General features: G+C 50.9%; 1 protein-coding gene across 9 annotated transcripts in view; it reads left to right on the top strand.

The window, feature by feature from the left end:
* The first annotated feature begins 11,997 nt into the window (after positions 1-11,997).
* The window catches only part of USP9X (ubiquitin specific peptidase 9 X-linked), a 71,868-nt gene continuing 65,100 nt past the window's right edge, over positions 11,998-18,765 (top strand). For 5 of the 9 annotated variants that reach the window (XM_084870087.1, XM_084870088.1, XM_084870090.1 and 2 more), the window contains exon 1: positions 12,581-13,271. The gene's annotated coding sequence lies outside the window, so the exon portion shown is untranslated. Of the gene's footprint in view, positions 12,165-12,579; positions 13,272-15,196; positions 15,308-18,765 lie in introns of those variants that run through there. The other 4 variants (XM_084870083.1, XM_084870084.1, XM_084870085.1 and 1 more) reach the window with 4 other exon arrangements.

Consider the following 18,765-nt stretch of genomic DNA (forward strand, 5'->3'; position numbering starts at 1 on the left):
CAGCTGTCAGGGAGGCTGGGCAGCATGTGCCCAGGACCAAGGGAGCCATGGGTTCGGTGAGCAGCTGGCAACCTCTGCCACAGGCGCTGTGGAATGGCGTCCTGGCAGTGCCGGGGGAGAGAATGGCTCAATTCGGGATTTATCCTGAAGGCAGAGCCATCAGAATTTGCTGGCACCAAGGTTTCTGGCCTGAAAAAGTGTTGCCGTGTACTGATGTGGTAAAGACTACCATGAACTCAGCTTTAGCCCTAGCTAGTGTGGCTCAGTGGCTAGAGTGTTGGCCTGCAAACTGAGAGATCCCAGGTTTGATTCTGGTTAAGGGCTCCATCCCCATTGGGGGGCTTGCAGGAGGCAGCCCATCCACCATGATTCTCTCTCATCGTGGATGTTTCTATCTCTCTCTCCCTCTCCCTTCCTCTCTAACATCAATAAAGATATATATATCAATATATATATATATAGATAGATATATATTGATATATATTGATATATATTGATATATATATATTTATATATATATTTTTTTTTTAAGAACTCAGCTTTAGGCATGTGTTTTTGAGGTGCCTGTTAGCAGCCAAGTGGAGACATTCAGTGAGCATTAGTTGCTAGTTCCAAGACGGGACAGGACTGAAAATGCAAGTGCTGGGTCTTCCTTAGCGTGAACTGCGGCACTCCACACACAATAGCGCCCCATTCAGCCTGGCACGCCCTCAGAGCTTGGAAATTGGGGTGGCACTTACAGCACTCAATAGTCTCCATTATGAGGACGGACAGCGTTTCCTTTCCTTGTAGCATTTAAAATAACGGCGTGCCTTACACTGGATGGCAACTCCAATTTGATTGAACAGTAGTAACAGTAGTAACAACGATGATGATAATATGGAGCACTTAATAGTGTGTTTTGGAGACTGTGGGTATCGGATAGGAATGTTAAGATCTCAGACCCTGGGGTCTGAATTCTGGCTCTGAACTTATTAAACACATGATCTATCTATGCCATAGTTTCCTCAACTCTAAAAAGGGGTGCTAGCCCTGACCGGTGTGGTTCAGTGGATAGAGCGTCGGCCTGTGGACTGAAGGGTCCCAGGTTCAATTCCAGTCAAGGGCATGGACCTTGGTTGCGGGCACCTCCCCAGCAGGGGGTGTGCAGGAGGCAGCTGGTCGATGTTTCTCTCTCATCAGTGTTTCTGACTCTCTATCCCTCTCCCTTCCTCTCTGTAAAAATCAATAAAATATATTTTAAAAATAAAAATAGAATAAAATGGGATGCTAATAGTACCGAACGTAGGGGTTTATTATTAGGATGAAAGGAACTTACCATGTAAAGGCTTAAAGCAGTGCTCAAGCACATCACGGCCAGATCACTTGATAACATTGTTGTTACAGCTATGCGGGGAATGTCTGCGTGCGAGGCCCATCCAGCTATGCTCTTAGTGCATTCTGTTCGCATTACTCTGTTCATTTTGTCCCTCCATAAAAACAGAAAATCAAGCAAAGCAGAAAGGTTTAGAGAAAAAGAGCTCATCTGTCTGCTAAAGAAGAAAAAATAGCCCTAACCAGTGTGGCTCAGTGGATAGAGCATCGGCCTGCGGACTGAAGGGTCCCAGGTTCGATTCCGGTCAAGGGCATGTACCTTGGTTGAAGGCACATCCCCAGTGGGAAGTGTGCAGGAGGCAGCTGATGGAGGATTCTCTCTCATCGATCTTTCTAACTCTCTATCCCTCTCTTTTCCTCTCTGTAAAAATCAATAAAATATTTATGGAATAAAACGAAGTGTACAATGGTAATCGCGGAAAGCAGTTCTGTCCAGCTTTCTTTTGAGTAGTGTCAGTATGGCAAATCTTCCTCCTCCCTTTCCTTTTCATGTATCTGTGTTTCTATGTAAAGTGGGTTTCTTACAGACAAAAAATAGTTGGGTCTTTTGTTGTTAATCCTCACCCAGTGATTTTTAGAGAGAGTGGAAGGGAGAGGGAGTTGGAGAGAAACATTGATGTGAGAGAGACATATCAATGGGTTGCCTCCTGCATACGCCCCAACCGCTGCCAGGGAACCTGCATCCTGAGCATGTGTCCTTGACCGGAATTGAACCCAGGGCCCTTCAGTCTACGGGCTGACGCTCTATCCATTGAGCCACGCCAGCCAGGGCTGGGTCTGTTTTTAATCCACTTTGACAGTTGTCTTTTATTTGTTGTGATTTAGGTCACTGATGTTGAAAGTGATTATTATGTTTAAGTCATTATTGATATAGTTGTATTCATATCTTCCACATTTGTTAGTGTTTTGTCTTGTTCTTTGGTTTGTTTTTTGTCTCCTGCCATTTTTCTGCCTTCTCTGGTTTTAACTGAGTATTTTATATTCTACTTTCTCTCCTCTCTTAGCTTATCACTTATACTGTTTTTAGTGGTTGCCCTAGAGTTTGTAATATACACTGAGTGGCCAGATTATTATGATCTCTGGACGCATAATAACCTGGCCACTCAGGTTATTATGTGTGTGTGTGTGTGTGTGTGTGTGTGTGTGTGTGTAATTTTAGAGGCCTGGTGCATGAATTTGTGCATGGGTGGGGTCAAGCCAGCCTGGCCAGGGGGAGGGGACATGGGCGGTTGGCCGGCCTGCCTGCTGGTCGAACTCCTGGTCAAGGGGACAATTTGCATATTAGCCTTTTATTCAATAGGATATACACTGAGTGGCCAGATTATTATGCGTTCAGAGATCATCATCATCTGGCTGCTCAGTGTATACTCACAACTAATCCAAGTCCGCTTTCCACTAGCATTAGACCACTTGGTGCTGCTGCAAGTACTTATATTCCAATCCCTTCTCCCTTCTGTTTCTTATTCCATTGTTGTTATTCATGTCACTTATCTATAAGCTATCACACTTAGCAAGTGTTGTTAAAATTTTTTTTAAAAAACACATTTTTGTTGATTCTGCAGAGAGAGGGAGGCAGAGGGAGAGAGGAACATCAGTGTGAGTGAAAGAAACATGGATGGGTTGTAGCCAGGGCAAGCATTGCTATGATTTGGGTTCATGTCCCTCTTACTCCTTTGAACAAACTTGCCTGTTAGATCAGTGTTTCCCAAACTTCTCTCATGATGAGAATCACCTGGTGGAGTTGTTAAACCACAGATTCCTGAATCCCAACTAAGAAGTGCTAAACTAGAATTTTTGGGAACATATAGGTAAAATTGTATACTTAACTAGTGCTCTAAGACAGATGTTATATACAGAGCACTAAGTTAGGTATGCAATTTTACCTATATGTTCTCAAAAATTCTAGTTTAGCACTTCTTAGTTGGGATTCAGGAATCTGTGTTTTAACAACTCCACCAGGTGATTCTCATCATGAGAGAAGTTTGGGAAACACTGTGTTAGATGAATGAAGAAGAAAATTTCTTTTGCCTCCATCTAGTCCTTCTCCGGTGCTCTTCATACGTGTCTGCATCATTTTCTTTTCTTTCTGCAGCGCTGGAAACGTCTGTGAGGCATGGCTGCTGGCCACAAGGCCCCGATTTGTTTGTTTGAGAAAATGTTTCTCTCCCCTTCACTTTACAAAAATAATTTAATTTGTCTGCATACAGAATCCGAGGTCAGATCAACACTTTAAATATTGACGCCACTCATCCCTCTCCTTCTTGGCTTCTGAAGAGAAATCAGTGCAACTCTTTTTTTTTAATTTTTAATATATTTTACAGAGAGGAAGGGAGAGGGAGAGAGAGTTAGAAACATCGATGAGAGAGAAACATCCATCAGCTGCCTCCTGCACACCCCCCAATGGGGATGTGCCCGCAACCAAGGTACATGCCCTAACCGGGAATCGAACCCTGGACCCTTCAGTCCTCTGGCCGACACTCTACCCACTGAGCAACACCGGCCAGGGCATATCAGTGCAAGTCTTCTTTTTGCTCCTCTTTAGGCAGGTGTTTCTTCCTCTGGCTTCTTTCAAGGTTTTCCTTTGTCTTTGGTTTTCTAGTTTGAATATGATATGCCTGAATGTCTGGAATTCCCTGTGCGTGCTGGTGTCTGTCATTGATATTAGAAAATTCTCAGCCATTATTACTTCCAATATTTCTTCGATTCCTCTTTTCTCTTTCCTCTCCTGTTCTTCCTGTTCTGTGTGTTAACCTTTTATCATTGCCCCGGGCTTCTTAGAGATTCCGTTCTGTGCTTCTCACGCTTTTGTGTTCCTCTCTGCATCGGGGTTTGGGAAGTGTCTGTTCACACATTCGCTTGCTCACTCTCCTGGGCATGTCCGATCTGCTCATGCGCCCATCGGTTCAGTTCCGGTGTTTGTATTCTGGCCTCTCCTTGGCACTCTTAGTGGTCAGCCTTTTGCAGTGTTTCCCAAAGTGTGGTACGCGTACCCCCAGGGGTGCGGGAAGAGTTTGGTGGGGATACGTGTTGCACCGGAGTTTGGTGGGGATGTGCACTGCACCGTGCTTAGCTGCGCCTAATTCTACGTTCTCGTGAGTACGAGGGTACTCAGCATTACGAAAATTATAGAAGGGGCACACATATGTCAAAAGTTTGGCAAATGCTGGCTTACAGTATTCATCTGCACTTACCTGTTGTCCACTTTTCCCACCAGTCCTACTAGCATATTCCTCGTGGATTTCAGGAATTCCTGGTTGATCATGCTAACACTTCTTCGAAATCCGTGTGTTGTGGGTGGTGCGCCTTGTAATTTGGGGTTGGAAGGCGGCCGAGGGACTGGGGAGAAGGCACCGTGGTCAGGGGCCCTGGAGTGATGTCCTGTGTGGGGAGGGGGACTTCCAGTCCTGTGAGCGGGTCTCAGGTTCGCTGAGCCTGGGCCCTGAGAGGTGACCTTACACGCCCTTCGAGGCCCTTCTCCAGCCAGCCTCTGGGGAGACAGGCTGGCGCTGGAATCCCGGCTCCCTCCGCCTGTGGGATGGAGGGACCCCCCTCCCCCTCCCCTCCTGTAACTCACTAGGTGCTTAGGCCCCGAGGAGAAAAAAGTCTCCCTCCAGGGCAGCTATTTGTTCAGGAGAACAGAATGTTCTCAAAAAGTTACTTTCTCTCTCCTGCGGAGATAAAACTTACAAAATGAGGGAGGCGCCCTCCCACCCGCCTCCCGGCCCGTCTGCCCGTCTGCCCGTCTGCCCGTCTGCCCGTCTGTCTGTCTGCCTGCCTGCCTGTCTGCCTGTCTGTCTGTCTGTCTGCACTTCGTGTCCCCCATCCATCAGGCGGCTGTTCACCAGCCCGGCCTGCGCTCCTGCTCCCAGGCTGCTGGTAAGCTGCGATGCTTCCCCTGCGCCCGCTTTCCAGGTTGGGGGGCGGCGGTCAGCCGAGGTCCTCGATTTGCCCAGGGATCTGAGGAGCTGTGGCTACCCAATCCGTTTGGCTCTTTTTCTTGTGAGGATGGGAGCGATGGCTTCCAAGCATGTTGGACGGAAAGTGGCAGTCAGCAGTTCTTATAATAGCAGACGGTGGCCCGACTTGCCAAATGGGCACCAGGGAGGGCTGGCTCTCCGCGCCGGTGCCGCACCCCGGGAATGCTGTGCCCTCAGAGAGGCCGCTGGGCGTTGGAAGGGAAGCATTTGGGTGTAGACAGGACAGCGCTCACATTCGCTGACTGTTCTTTGAAGTGATTGAATGTTGTAGAAAAGGATCTGTACATGTACCTCCTGTTCTTCAAAGGAAGGAAAAGCAATTTTATTTTGTTTTTAAATATGTTTTATTGATTTTTTACAGAGAGCAAGGGAGAGGGATAGAGAGTTAGAAACATCAATGAGTGACATCGATCAGTTGCCTCTTGCACCCCCCTCCCCACTGGGAATGTGCCCGCAACTAAGGTCCATGCCCTTGACTGGAATCGAACCTGGGACCTTTCAGTCCGCAGGCCGATGCTCTATCCACTGGGCCAAACCGGTTAGGGCGGGAAAAGCAATTTTAAAGGATTAGAACCTAGTCCCAAATTACGATTGCATTTGAGCGTGATGGGGATCGTTTTTCCCCTTTTCTCAATTTTTTGCAAACTCCCTTAATTTGGTTAAAGGCCTGTTTGTACCCAAAACGAAATGATCTGGAAGGAAATACACAAAATGACAGCGGTCATTGGTTTGGGTGACAGGAGAAAGGGAAATGCAATCTTACAAAACGTCTGGCAAACGGGTGTTTTTCCAATCGTGCTTTTTGTTTGTGATGCAAATTCAGGTTTTAAGCTTCTGGGGTGCCTATGAGGCACTAGACGGAAGGCCCTCTTACAAAAGGGAGCGGGCTGCTTCTGCCACCTGTTCTGGGAACATTCCATCACATTCGGAGGCCATGGGAGATCACCATTTTGGTCTGCACCCCCGTCTTAGAGCTTGACCGAGCATACAAGACGTGCTGGTTTGGAAACAGCGACGGGAGCCAGGCAGCTGCGCACAGTTGCACTTTTTGCAAACAGCCACCTGGGCCTGCAAAGCCAGGAGCCGAGCTGAGGCCTCTGCACCCCCCCTCCCCTTCCCCCTCCCCGCAGCCCCCCCCCCCCCAAGTCCCGAAATGAGTCAAAACTCAAAGGAAGGGAGCCAGCCGATTGGCGCTGTGTAATTGACAAATCATTTGCATTTTTTCTAAAAAGAATAAATCTTACTCAAAAGAACCAGACAGAAAAAAATATGCTTGAGAGCCAGGAAAGAAGTCAAAAATGCAATGTTTGGAATAAGAAAATAAACCCCAAACCTCACCAATTTGGGCTGAAAGCCTCGTTGGATTGGTGAGAAGTTTGAACTGCAGAATATACTTAAGAGACAGAGCGCATTTGTTACATATATTAATGGGTAATTATTTGGTATTCCTGTGTGATGTTATTACCTGTAATATGAATCCCTGTGTGTTGTGGTGCGCTCAGAGCACATGAGTTCTGTCACAGAAGTCCTGAAGAGAGTGAATTTCAAACTTGTAGCTTGCTGTAGAGTCCGGGGGTGGGGGCACCTCCTTAACTTGCACCCGCAGCCCTTCCACTCTTGCTTCTAGAAAGCTCTGTGTGAAACATAGCCCTCGTGTCCACTGGCCTCGGATGCTCGGAGATGCTGCTTTCGTTGCTGAGAGTGATGCAGGAATTCTGGGAGCCTTGGTTTATGGCCGTTTGCTCAGAAGCACGGCGACATCCTGGTTTTTCAATTGGTGTGTGTGTGGGGGGGGGGGGGCAGCATTGTAGGACCAAGCCCTTAACCGATAACCCGAGGAGACGGGCTTATAGAAACCTCTAATCGATAGAAATTTGACCCCGTCGTTTGGGTAAAATTGATTCTTGAAATTGGCATCTCAGGTGGCGGGCAGTCTAATCAGTGGGGTCTGGGGGGACAGTGTCACAAGAGGGTTGAGCCGAAGCCGGTTTGGCTCAGTGGTAGAGCGTCGGTCTGCGGACTGAAAGGTCCCAGGTTCGATTCTGGTCAAGGGCATGTCGATTCTGGTCAAGGGCATGTATGTTGGTTGTGGGCACATCCCCGGTAGGGGGTATGCAAGAGGCAGCTGGTTGATGTTTCTCTCTCATTGACGTTTCTAGCTCTCTATCTTTCTCCCTTCCTCCTCTCTGTGAAATATCAATAAAATACATTTAAAAAAAAAAAAAAGAGGGTTGAACGGTGGTAGGACACCCCACTGCTGCTGGAGATGCAGGGAGAGGACCTCCTCCGCTGCCCCCTGCCCACACACACACACACACACACACACACATACACACACACGCTGAAATTGGCGATCAAAACCTTAGCGCTTCATTGTTTACTCTTTTGATAAGCAATAATGCCTTCAAATTATAGAATAGACTTGGAAGAAATGCTGGCAAAAGAACGAAGGCTTGGTTGAAATGTGGCCTTTTTACACGCTCTCCAGGCTGCCCGAGAGGATGGAGGTGTGTGATGAGGCAGGAAGCAAGATGGAGCTGAGAGGATGGAGCTGAGAGGATGGAGCTGAGAGGATGGAGCTGAGAGGATGGAGCTGAGAGGATGGAGCTGAGAGGATGGAGCTGAGAGGATGCAGCGGGAAGGCCGCTGGCTCAGTCAGTGGCCAGTGGGCGCCTGGGGCCGGGGCGGCTCTGCCTGTGAAAAGGCTGCGGAGAGCAGGCTGGCGCTGCGGGCCGCACGGGAATCAGGAGGCTCACGTGTTAGCCGCTGAGGCCTGGGAAATTGGGATTCTTCTGGACAGAGCTGAGCTGCCTGCTGGGAAGGAGCTCTGAGTTGATAAGAGGCAGGCTGGGGCCGAGCTGAGGCTAATGAGGGGCCCTGAGTCCTACTGAGGCACTGCGGAGGGGGGGTGCGGGGAGGGGAGGGGAGGGGAGGTGCGGGGAGGGGAAGGTGCGCTGGGGAGGGGAGGGAAGGTGCTGGGAGGGAAGGTGCGGGGAGGGGAGGGGAAGGGCCTGGGGAGGGAAGAAGCCGGGAGGGAAGGTGCTGGCTTCTCAGGAAGCAGTCCTTACTCTCCGACCAGGAAAACGTGGCCCTCTGGCCTGGAAGAGGGCTGAGCTGTAAGAACAGAGGGCGCCGCCCCCTCCGCCCCGCGGTGGTTTATACAGAACACACACCGGTAAAGAAAAGAACCTTCCAGTTTCACAGAAAGGCCCGGGACCCAAACAGCCTGCAGGGGAAGGAGGGAAACAGTACCAGGGACTCCCAGTCCGTGGCGGGGAGCAGGCCAGTTTGGGGGGCTCCCGGGCAGGTGGGCTGTGCCTGTCGGCCTGTCTGTCCCGGGCGCTGGGGCCCATGTGCCACTGGCCATCCGTGAGCACAGCGTGGATCCGCTGTGACCTTCCTGCTGCACTCTGTCCTCCCTGTGTTCTCAGCTGCGTCCTCTCTGCCGCCACGAAGGAGGGTGCCATGGGCCGTTTCCGTAGATTCTCGGTTAACGTGTATTTATGGTCAGAATCCCGAAGATTGTGGACTTCCCTCGTTCCATCCGAATCACCAAGCCTTCTCCGGGGGCCGGAGTGTGAAAGCTGCCTCCCCTTTTGTATTAGCTTAGCCTCGAACCCAGAACCCAGTTCCACGGGCAGGGAAAGCCCTTCCCCCGTTGTTTGAAGAACTTTGACATTCATAGCCCTGACCGTTCTCAATCCTGCCAGCTTGCCCGGGAAATCCTGCATATTCTTTAAGATAAGGTCCGGGTACACAGAGGTCATACTTAGCATTTCGGGGTCGGGAGTGAGGGTGATGGGAAATTCTATGAGGAAATGTAACATAATAAGGCTTTCCCCTCCCGAGGCAGGACCAGGAAGTTCAAAACAAAACAAAACTCTTTTAAAGCTAAAGCACAGGTGTTAGGAAAGAGAAACCAAAACACAGGCGGTAAAAAGGCATGCTTGGACCCCTTGGACTTGAACTTCAGGAGCTGCGCTGTGGCATTGAACCTGTTCTTTGAACTCAGCTGTTCGCTTCCCATCCCATCAGCTGGGGGAGGTGTCAGAGTGGGCAGTGCTGGAGGGCACCCAGCCGGCAGCTCAGCTCGAACGCATAGAGAGGACTGGATGCTGGTGAGCTTGCCCTGATAAACTAGGTCCCTCTAGAACTGCTGGTGGGAGTGTCATTTAGGGACTAAACCATATGAATTGGAATTTCCCCCACTTTTTAAAAAATCGAGGTAAAACATCTAGAACAAAATTTACCGTTTTAACCATTTTTTAAGTCCTCACCGGAGGATATGTTCTTTTAAAAATTGAGTTTAGAGACAAAGGAAGAGAAACACTGATGTGGGGAACATCAACTCCTTGCCCCCCATATGTGTCCCGACCAGGGACTGACCAGGAATTGAACCTGCAACCCTTTTTTTAAACAAAACAAAACAAAACAAAAGACTTTTAAAATATATATATTTTATTGATTTTTTTACAGAGAGGAAGGGAGGGAGAGAGTTAGAAACATGGATGAGAGAGAAACATCTATCACCTCCTTCTACACACACCCCCCCCCCACACTGGGGATGTGCCCGCAACCAAGGTACATGCCCTTGAACGGAATCGAACCAGGGACCCTTCAGTCCGCAGGCCGACGCTCTGTCCACTGAGCCAAACCGGTTAGGGCTGAACCTGCAACCCTTTGTGTATGGAACAGCACTCAAACTGAGCCACCCAGCCAGGACCCACTTTAACCGTTTTAAAAATTCGTTCCCGCCAAACCGGTGTTGCTTAGTGGATAGAGCATCGTCTATGGACTGAAGGGTCCCGGGTTCGATTCCGTTCCGTTCAAGGGCATGTACCTTGGTTGCGGGCACATCCCCGGAGGCAGCTGATTGATGTTTCTAACTCTCTATCCCTCTCTCTTCCTCTCTGTAAAAAAATCAATAAAATATATATTTTTTAAAAATTCGTTCCCTTTAAGTCCATTCAAGATGTTAGGCAACCATCACCACTTTACATTTCCAGAACTTTGTCATTGCCCCAAACAGAAACAATGGGATTGAGAGCAGACATCCTTGTTAAAGGAGCATTTTTAAAAGGATTGTGTTCAACACTTACTTACCCTTAATGTTTCCTTACTTCACGCAGCGGTGGCAGTGCAGGTACCGGCTGCCTCCCAGGGTTCTGGGGGTTAAACAGGATAACCAGGCATTTAGCAAACGTGCAGTGTGCATGGATGGTAGTGTCTGCTTTTTAGGAACTCATAAGCTAGTGGACAAGCCACTCATGGAAGTAAGTTTGAAAGCAAGGTAAAATATGCTATGGATGACTAGGGCTATGGAGTTCGTGTCTTGGACAACTTATTAGATAAATTTTGTGGTGGGAACTATAATACTGTAAAAACATGTTTTTAAAATATATTTTTATTGATTTCAGAGAGGAAGTGAGGGGGGAGAGAGAAACATTTATGATGAGAGAGAATCATTGATCGCCTGCCTCCTGCCCGCCCCACATGGGGGATGGAGCCTGCAATCCGGGCACATTCCCTGACGGGGAAGTGAACCTGGTTCATAGGTTGATGCTCAACCACCGAGCCACACCGGCTGTGCTAAACAAATGGTTTAAAAATTCAGATTGCTAGTATTGTTGTGCTGTCACTGTCACCCTAAATTAGTTTGGATTCTGAGCCTTTATTACAAATTAACATAGGTGTAACATAAGTCCAGCTCAGTCCTATACAAAATTTAATGATTTGTTTTATGGGGTTTTGCTATGATTTTTGCATCCAGTTTGGTGTGTACAGGAACATCAAAAGGAATGGCATTCGGGCATCAAAGGCACTCCGTGTAGACTTGTTCCTAGCAGTCCATGCATCTTAAATCAACTGATAACCTCCGCTTTGGAATGTCAACATAGCAGGCTTTTTTTTTTTTTTTTTAAGGGATTTTTTTAGAGAGAGAGGGCGAGCAAGAGAGATTGGCTAGTTCCATTTGTGTGTTCATTGGTTGATTCTTGTATGTGCCCTGACCGGGGATGAAACCACAACCTTGGCTATGTCACACAGCCTTCCAGGGCCTGGAATATCAGCATGGACAATAGTCTGTGTGACATGACGTATATCACGGGGTTCAGCAGACCCTTCGGGGTCCCAACACGGAACGGTGCTGACGATTTGGCCAGAGAGGCTGGGCTGGCTACCTATTCCTAGTGCTTTATTTGTCCGTGCCACTCCCAGTGTTCTCCCTTGCCGCGCTGAGGGCTTCTGTGGTCAGAGGGTGGTGGGTCCGTGTGGGGCTGGAGGCAGCCTAAGTGTTTTCAGGTACTGATGATGCAGGATCCAGTGATTGAGCGGCTCGGAGCACCTGCTTCTTGGGGGCTGGGAAGGCTCCCCCTGGCAAGTCCCCCCTGCAGCCTGGGGAGATAGCCACACCTTCCTCCTATCGGTGTGGAGCAGGTGGCCAGGGACTTCGCACCCGTGCCGCCCGGCAGCGTCCCCGCCTCGGGGGCCTGGCCGCCTCCTGGACCCCGTGCGCCGCAGGAACACCCCCTCCCCATTAATCGGTCCTCCCCCCGCCCCCCAAGCATCGCGGGTGCGAGCGCCCGGCGCGTGGTCTCCGGATCTAGCCTTTCCGCCGCCCCTCCCCCCACGATCCCGGAACTGGGGGGGCGGTGACGTCATCATCCGGGCACTCGCCGGCGGAGCCACGGTTCACAATGGAACAAAAACAAGCGGCCCCAGTCAAACTCTGAGCGACGCGGCTGTGGCTCGCGCGATTAACTCTGTCCTGTCCGCACAGCCTGCCAACCCCGATCCGCCAGCTCCTGCCGCGTGGTACGCCGGGTCCTCGCGGGCCTCCCTGCCCCCACCCCCGCCCGACCTCCTGCCACCTCTGCGCCCGCTCCGCGGGGAGCCCGGGGCTGGGTAACAGTGTCCCCCGGGGGGGCAGCGGGGGGGAGCAGCGCGATCCCGGAGGGCGGGGCGGCGGGAGCGCCTCTGAGCGAACAATCTTTCCCGCATTGTCTCCCCTCCCCCAGCTTTCCGGGTTCTCCGCGTCTGGCAGCCGGGCTCTCGGGGCGGCGCGCCAGTCTCCCAGGCTCCGGGCGGAGGCGGAGCGGAGGGAGGTGCGCGAGCGCGGGGAGTGGGAGGAACAGCTGATCGCCAGGGTGGGCGGGGGCGGCGGGCGCGGGCCGGGGGCGGGGCCTTCGGGGGGCGGGGCCTTCGGGGGGCGGGGCCGGGCTTTGGGCGGCTCTGGAGCGGGTGGGAGTCTGCGCCGCCGCCGCCTGCGCTGCCGCCGCTGCCCCTGCCGTCGCCGCCGCTGGCCGGGCGGTTTTTTTTGTGTGTTTTTTTTTGCTTTGCTGGGTCCGCCATATTGCCGAGGACGGGCAGCCGCGGCTGCGGAAGGTAGTGGCCGCCGCCGGCGCTGCAGCCCCCGTGCAGCCGGCGCGCCGGGGCCTCCCCGCTCAGCCCCTCCCGCTCTCAGTTCGCAGGCCTCGCGGGAGCCCGAGTGCCGCCCCTCCCGGGAGGCGGCGGCTCCTCAGCGCCCGGCTCGCTCGGCGCCGGGAGCGAGCGGCGAGTTAGCGACCGCAGCGCAGCCAGCGGCCGCGGACGGCGAGCGGGGAGAGCGCGGCGGCCGCGGCGGGAGGAGGTGACGCAGGAGGACGCACCGCCCGGAGCCCGTCGGAGCGGAGCGCAGAGCCCGGCCTGAGAGGAAGGCGAGAGGCCGGCGGCGGCGCAGGAGGAGCGGCCACCGCTGCGGGGCGGGCGCTGCGAGCGCCGAGTCCGGCTCCCGAGCTGTCGCCGCGGCCTCTCCACACACTTTGTCGCCCGTCCCCCCCGCCGGGGGCCTGGGATGCGCCCGCGGCCGCGCTGCCCCGCGACTGAGTGGCGCTGCCGGCTCCGCGTGTGCTGCCGCCGAAGACCAGACGCCCGGGTTGTGCGGTGAGTGGCACCTCGCCCGGGGGGTGGGGGGGGCGCTTTCCCGGGGCAACAGCAGGACTTGGCCGCGGGGAGGAGGGCGAGGGGGTGTGTGTGCGCCGCGCACCCCGCGACGGCCGGCCCGGGGGCTCCCCGCCGCCCCCACCCCGGGCCCCGGCCGGGCGGGCGCACGGGGCCGGGCTCCCCGCGGACCGGCGTCCCGGGAGCGCGTGTGTGTGTGTGTTTGGGGCTGGAAGGGAAAATGGCTGACGGCTCCGTCCCTCCCCCTCCTCCCCCTTCCCGTCCTGTCTGGGGCCGAGTGGGAGGATGGAGTCTCCGTGCCCCGCGGGCAGCCTCCGCATCCGCACCCCGGGGGCCGGCGCGGCGTCGGGGGGCTGCGGGGCCCCCCGGCCCGGGGCTGCCACCGGCCGCACGGACGGCTCGCCCTCCTCCCCGTTCTTGTTCCACTTGACACCGAACGCCATTACTGAGGTGGAGTGATTTGGAGCCGGGGCGCTAGGCCTCGGCGGCGTCGGGCGATCGGGCCCCGCGGCTCGGCCGCCTCCCCCCGGCCCGCCCGCCCGTCGAAGCCCGCAGCCTCCCGCGACCCCGGCCGCAGCCCGGTCATCGCGCCGCCGCCCGGCCCGGGGCCACAGCGGACGGGGTTGGGGTGCAGAAAAGCCCCCTCGAACCCTCCGCCTCTCCGTTCTTAACCGTTTCTGCCAAAAATAGCAGCCCGTGCGCGTGGGTTAGTGCACAAGCCTCCCGGTGCCGGCGGCGCGGGGCTGGGCGGCGGGAGACGGTGGGGTTTTCATTCATTGGGAAATGCCGGCCTCCGGAGCAGGTGGATACGGCTCGGGGAGGTCGGGGCGCCTTTCTGCGGCGGCCGGAGCCCGCCCTGGGGTGCCCTCGCCTCTCCCGGGCCACTCGCTCCAAATGGCGCAGGTTCCTTTTCGCAGAGCCCGCAGTCGAGACGTTAATTGGCTTTTTCGCTGCTGGGTTTGCACAGGTGTGTGGCATTGCTGCCCCGGCTTTGCATGTAGCCGAGCGAGTCCCATGTACGACCGGGGCTCGTGCTTGGCCTGGGGGGAGGGGAGCGGGCGCCGGCATTCCTTCACCTGAAAACCCTTGAGCCCCCGAAGTCTGGAACGTCGGCAGACCTTCACTTTCGAGGGGAAATGCGGAGTGCATCCATTAGGCAACTTCTGGGTAGGCCCTTAACCCTCTCTCGGAGCTCATTATCTGCCCGGTGATGACATGGCGAGGACCGAGGAACCATGACCAGCCTGGTTTTGGGAACCTGCACACTTGAACTTCGTGAAAATAGGGCCCACAGACTCTCCTTCAGCCCTGCCTGGCCTGCTGGTTTCAGTGGGCTGCCATTTTGCTTTCTGCAAACGCCTTCCAAGAGCTTCCAGATTCGTGTGTCACACACACCAATGTGTCGCTGTTTGTCCTCAATTTTAAAGCTGGCACGTTGTCTTCTAACTTGAACTCAAAGCTTTATTTTCCCTGGGCTCAGATGCGGTGAAGACCAGCAGTATTTCACATTCGTGTGTCCAGGGGCAGCTCAAAATGTGTCTGACATGTTTTGCTTTCTCTGGTTAAAAAAAATAACACATTTGAACTTACACGGATTTTTGCTCCCCGTTCCTTTAAAAAAAAATTTATTTATTTATTTTTTTTTGCGTGAACATTTACGTTGTAGTTCTCCACGTAATTATCTTGAGGTTCTTTTGTTTGCTGACCTTGGTAGTGTTCTGAGGGAAAATTTCTGGAGGGATTAGATAACAGCAAGAATATTTAGACATTCTTGAAATCTAAATTCCTCAGAAAGTAACTTTGAAGGCAGATTTTACCTTTCATCAAATTATTGGGTGTTCTGCAGCTCTCTTGTTTTATCACTGGAATGCTCAAGTGGGATTTACTTTGGATCTTTTTTCTTTCAGGATTTTGAAATACATTTCCTCACATCTCAACAAGGTGGGGGATTGCCTGGCTATCTCCAGCGATAATTTCCCTTTGATGTGGTATTAATGATGGTCCTGCACTTTCTGAAGGTGGATGTTTTCCTTGAATTTAACCTGCATTTGTTAGTTCTTGAGTAGTTGGACACAAGGAAGCATTCTTTTAGGCCATTTATTATTTCGTAAGGACAATTTGAAAGCTAATCAAGTTTTCACACTTCAGATTCAGAATTTTAATATTGAAACCAGTCTTTGTTTAAACCAGGTTAACGACAGCTGTTTGAAATATGTAGGGGTGTAGTGAAAGGGTTAGTTTTTTTGGACAGTTACCGGGCTGGGGGTGGTGTCTAAGGCTGTGGTTGTTGAGCTGGTTGATTTTTAATTTTAAAGGAATGTAATGCTGTATAATACCCTGCATTGTATTTCCTCTTTTGCTGTTATGTTTTCTGAGTCTTGATTTTGTTTTTCCTCAAAAATTGAAATTTCTGTTTCCATTTGGTTGTTTTAGGAGCTGTAAAAGCCATTGTATTTATGGCTAAGGTGTCTTCTTGTAGTTAATCCTCACCCAAGGATATCTTCCCCATTGGTTTTTTTTTTTTTTTTTTTTTTTTTGGAAGGGATGGGGAGAGAGAGAGAAACATCCATGGGAGATGATTGGTTGCCTCTGGCATAAGCCTGCAACCAAGACCGGAATCGAACCCGGGACCCTTCAGGCAGAGGGTGGATGTTCCGTCCACTACGCCAAACGGGCTAGGGCTAAGTTGTCTTACTTGAACATTCAGAGTCTAATGTTAGTAATTGGGAAAGGGTTAATACATCAGACCCCACGCCTGGCTGCACATTAGAAGCACTTGGGGGAGTTTAAAAAATGCAGGTGCTTGGGTCCCACTCCCAGAGACTGATGGTTGGTTCTGAGATGGGTCTGGGCAAGGCTGTTTGAAAGCACTGGAGGGTGATTGCTCAGATGCAGGGGCTTGCAAACCACCGCTTTACTGCCGTGAGCATGTTCTCACTGAGCTTCCAAGTGGATAAATAGGACCAATTTCTTTCTCAGCTGTTCTCAGTTATCAGCGTAATTGTCGTTTATTGAGCATTTAAAGGCACTGTAAAAGTTTCCCACTACTACCTTTCAGAGAGAGTATTGTGTCCATTCTACAGGTGAGGGACTGAGGTCTGGCACTCGCGGCCTGTGGTGCTTGACATGTTAGTGACACAGTGCTGATTACTATTTTTTGGTGGTGGGGGGGGGGGGGGGGCAAAACAAAACTTTTGGGTGGTTTTCTATCCTGGATTAACTTTAGATTAAAAATGTTAAATATGACAGTAATCTGCAGTTCGGGAAATATCTTGGTTGGTTCAGGGGGAGAGATGCTACAGCTCTGAGGCAGGTATGTTCTTTCCCTTCCACACATCCAGGCTGATAACTTAATTGGCAGGTGTGTTTATTAAAATGATGTTAGGCAACTTTAACCCTTTTTCTTTAGTTCTTTAGAGCATTACATATAGGATTATATGAGTCTCCTTTTTTTCCCCATTGACCTCTCCCTGGCCACCCCCACCCCTACTCCCAGAACATGCCCTCCACCCCCTAGTGTCTGTGTCCCTGGGTTATGCTCATACGCAAGCATACACGTCCTTTGGTTGATCTCTTACCCCCACCCCCTTTCTGAATAGATGCAAAATGGAGGCACTGTCTCCCAGGAGTTTAAATAATCTCACAAGTGAACATGTAGTATCATGTGAGCATGTGTTCAATTTGAGAATTCTAAGTTTTATTTAGCCTTGTTTAATATCTGTACATTTTACAAAAGCTTTTTTAAACTAAGGGCTTTATTTTGCATTTTTATAGTTTTGGCTGATAATTTTATGGAATGAATGAAATAGTGATAACACTTTATTTTAATTCCTTTGGTCTATCCATGGTGCTAAGTTCTGTATTGAGAGAAGTGAGGAAAGCCTGCAATGGTAGAATCTCTGAGCATTCTTAACGTGGCACATGATGGTCAGGTCTTTCTGTTAAATTAATGATTGCTACAGCCTTATTTCCTCTGCTATAAAGTTTATCCTAAGGAAAATAGACTTAATGAATCAACTGTTATGCATATATTAGAGCTGGGATTATCACCCAGTTATTGCTATTCAATAACAAAGGCCAATGTAATATGCTTGTAAGGAATAAGGTGTGAAAAGACATACCATTAAGATGAGCTAGCTTATGTTTATTCTTTAAAGGTGTTGTGCTTGTCTAGTGAGCTTCAGTGAACACCCGTCCACTAGACATGTATTCCACAGCAGATGGGTTTCCCATGTATTTCCAGTCACTAACAATGATTTCCCACCTCCCTGTGGATCCATCACCTGTGGAGCTTTAAAATATACTGGCCCTGCCAGTGAGGCTCGGCTCCCTGGCTGCAGCGGCATCCCTTGCACCAGAAGGTCAGGGCACCTACCCAGGTTTCCGGTTCCATCCTGGGTTGGGCACGTGCGGGAGGCAACCAATAGATGTTTCTCTCTCCTTCTCCCTTCCTCCCCCTCTTCAGAAAAAAACCAATAAAAATGTATTACAAAAACAAAACCTCAAAAGATGACTCTGATACGCGGTTAGGGGTTTCTGGTTCTTTTTGCAATTCATTTTAGGGAAAGGGGAGATCTGAGATTGAGATTGTGTCCCACCGTTAGGCAGTAATACTCTGGTCAGTCACACTGCCAACAGTTCCAGACGCAGACACAGGGAAAGCTCAGACATGGGTGAGGAGTGGGAAGAGACCAGGCTATTACTTAGAATTTTACACACATACACACATGCACATGAGCACCTTCTTAGAGTTAGGGTCCCAGCTCTGACACTGACATTTATATCTGTTAAGGCATTAGTTTCCTTTTTATCTATTTCACACATTTATTGGGCTAGGAATTACTATTGTCTAGAATCTTGTTTGGTATGAAATGGGTGGGTATCGGACTAGCTGATCTCAAAAGTTGTCCTACCTAACCTAACTAATTGTGCCGTTCTTTATTGCGCCTCCTAGGAGCCTGAATTAAGTTACTGTATTAGACGTCTATCTAGTTGGGGTATAAGCCAATGGAATTTTCCTTTTACCTTTCAGTTTCTTTAAATAAGTTAAATAGAAGTTCATTCTGAGCCCAGTCTTCTCCAGAGAACCCAAATGCCATGCACAGTAAAAATGGATTCTGGAATGACATGCTCTGGTGTCACCTCTTCCTCCTGCCATTTCTTCCCTGTCCTGATGCTCTCTAAGTTATCTCCATTCTGTCTTTTTGTTTGATTTTTTAGATTATTTTGTCCTCCGAATTCTTTTTTTTAATTATTATTATTAAAAATATATTTTATTGATATTTTACAGAGAGGAGGAAGGGAGAGAGATAGAGAGCTAGAAATGTCGATGAGAGAGAAACATTGACCAGCTGTCTCTTGCACACCCCCTACCGGGGATGTGCCCACAACCAATGTACGTGCCCTTGACCGGAATCGAACCCAGGACCTTTCAGTCTGCAGACCGATGTTCTACCACTGAGCCAAACCGGTTTCG

The sequence above is a fragment of the Pipistrellus hanaki genome (genome assembly GCF_964339955.1).
Source record: "Pipistrellus hanaki genome assembly, chromosome: X".
Taxonomy (NCBI): Eukaryota; Metazoa; Chordata; class Mammalia; order Chiroptera; family Vespertilionidae; genus Pipistrellus; species Pipistrellus hanaki.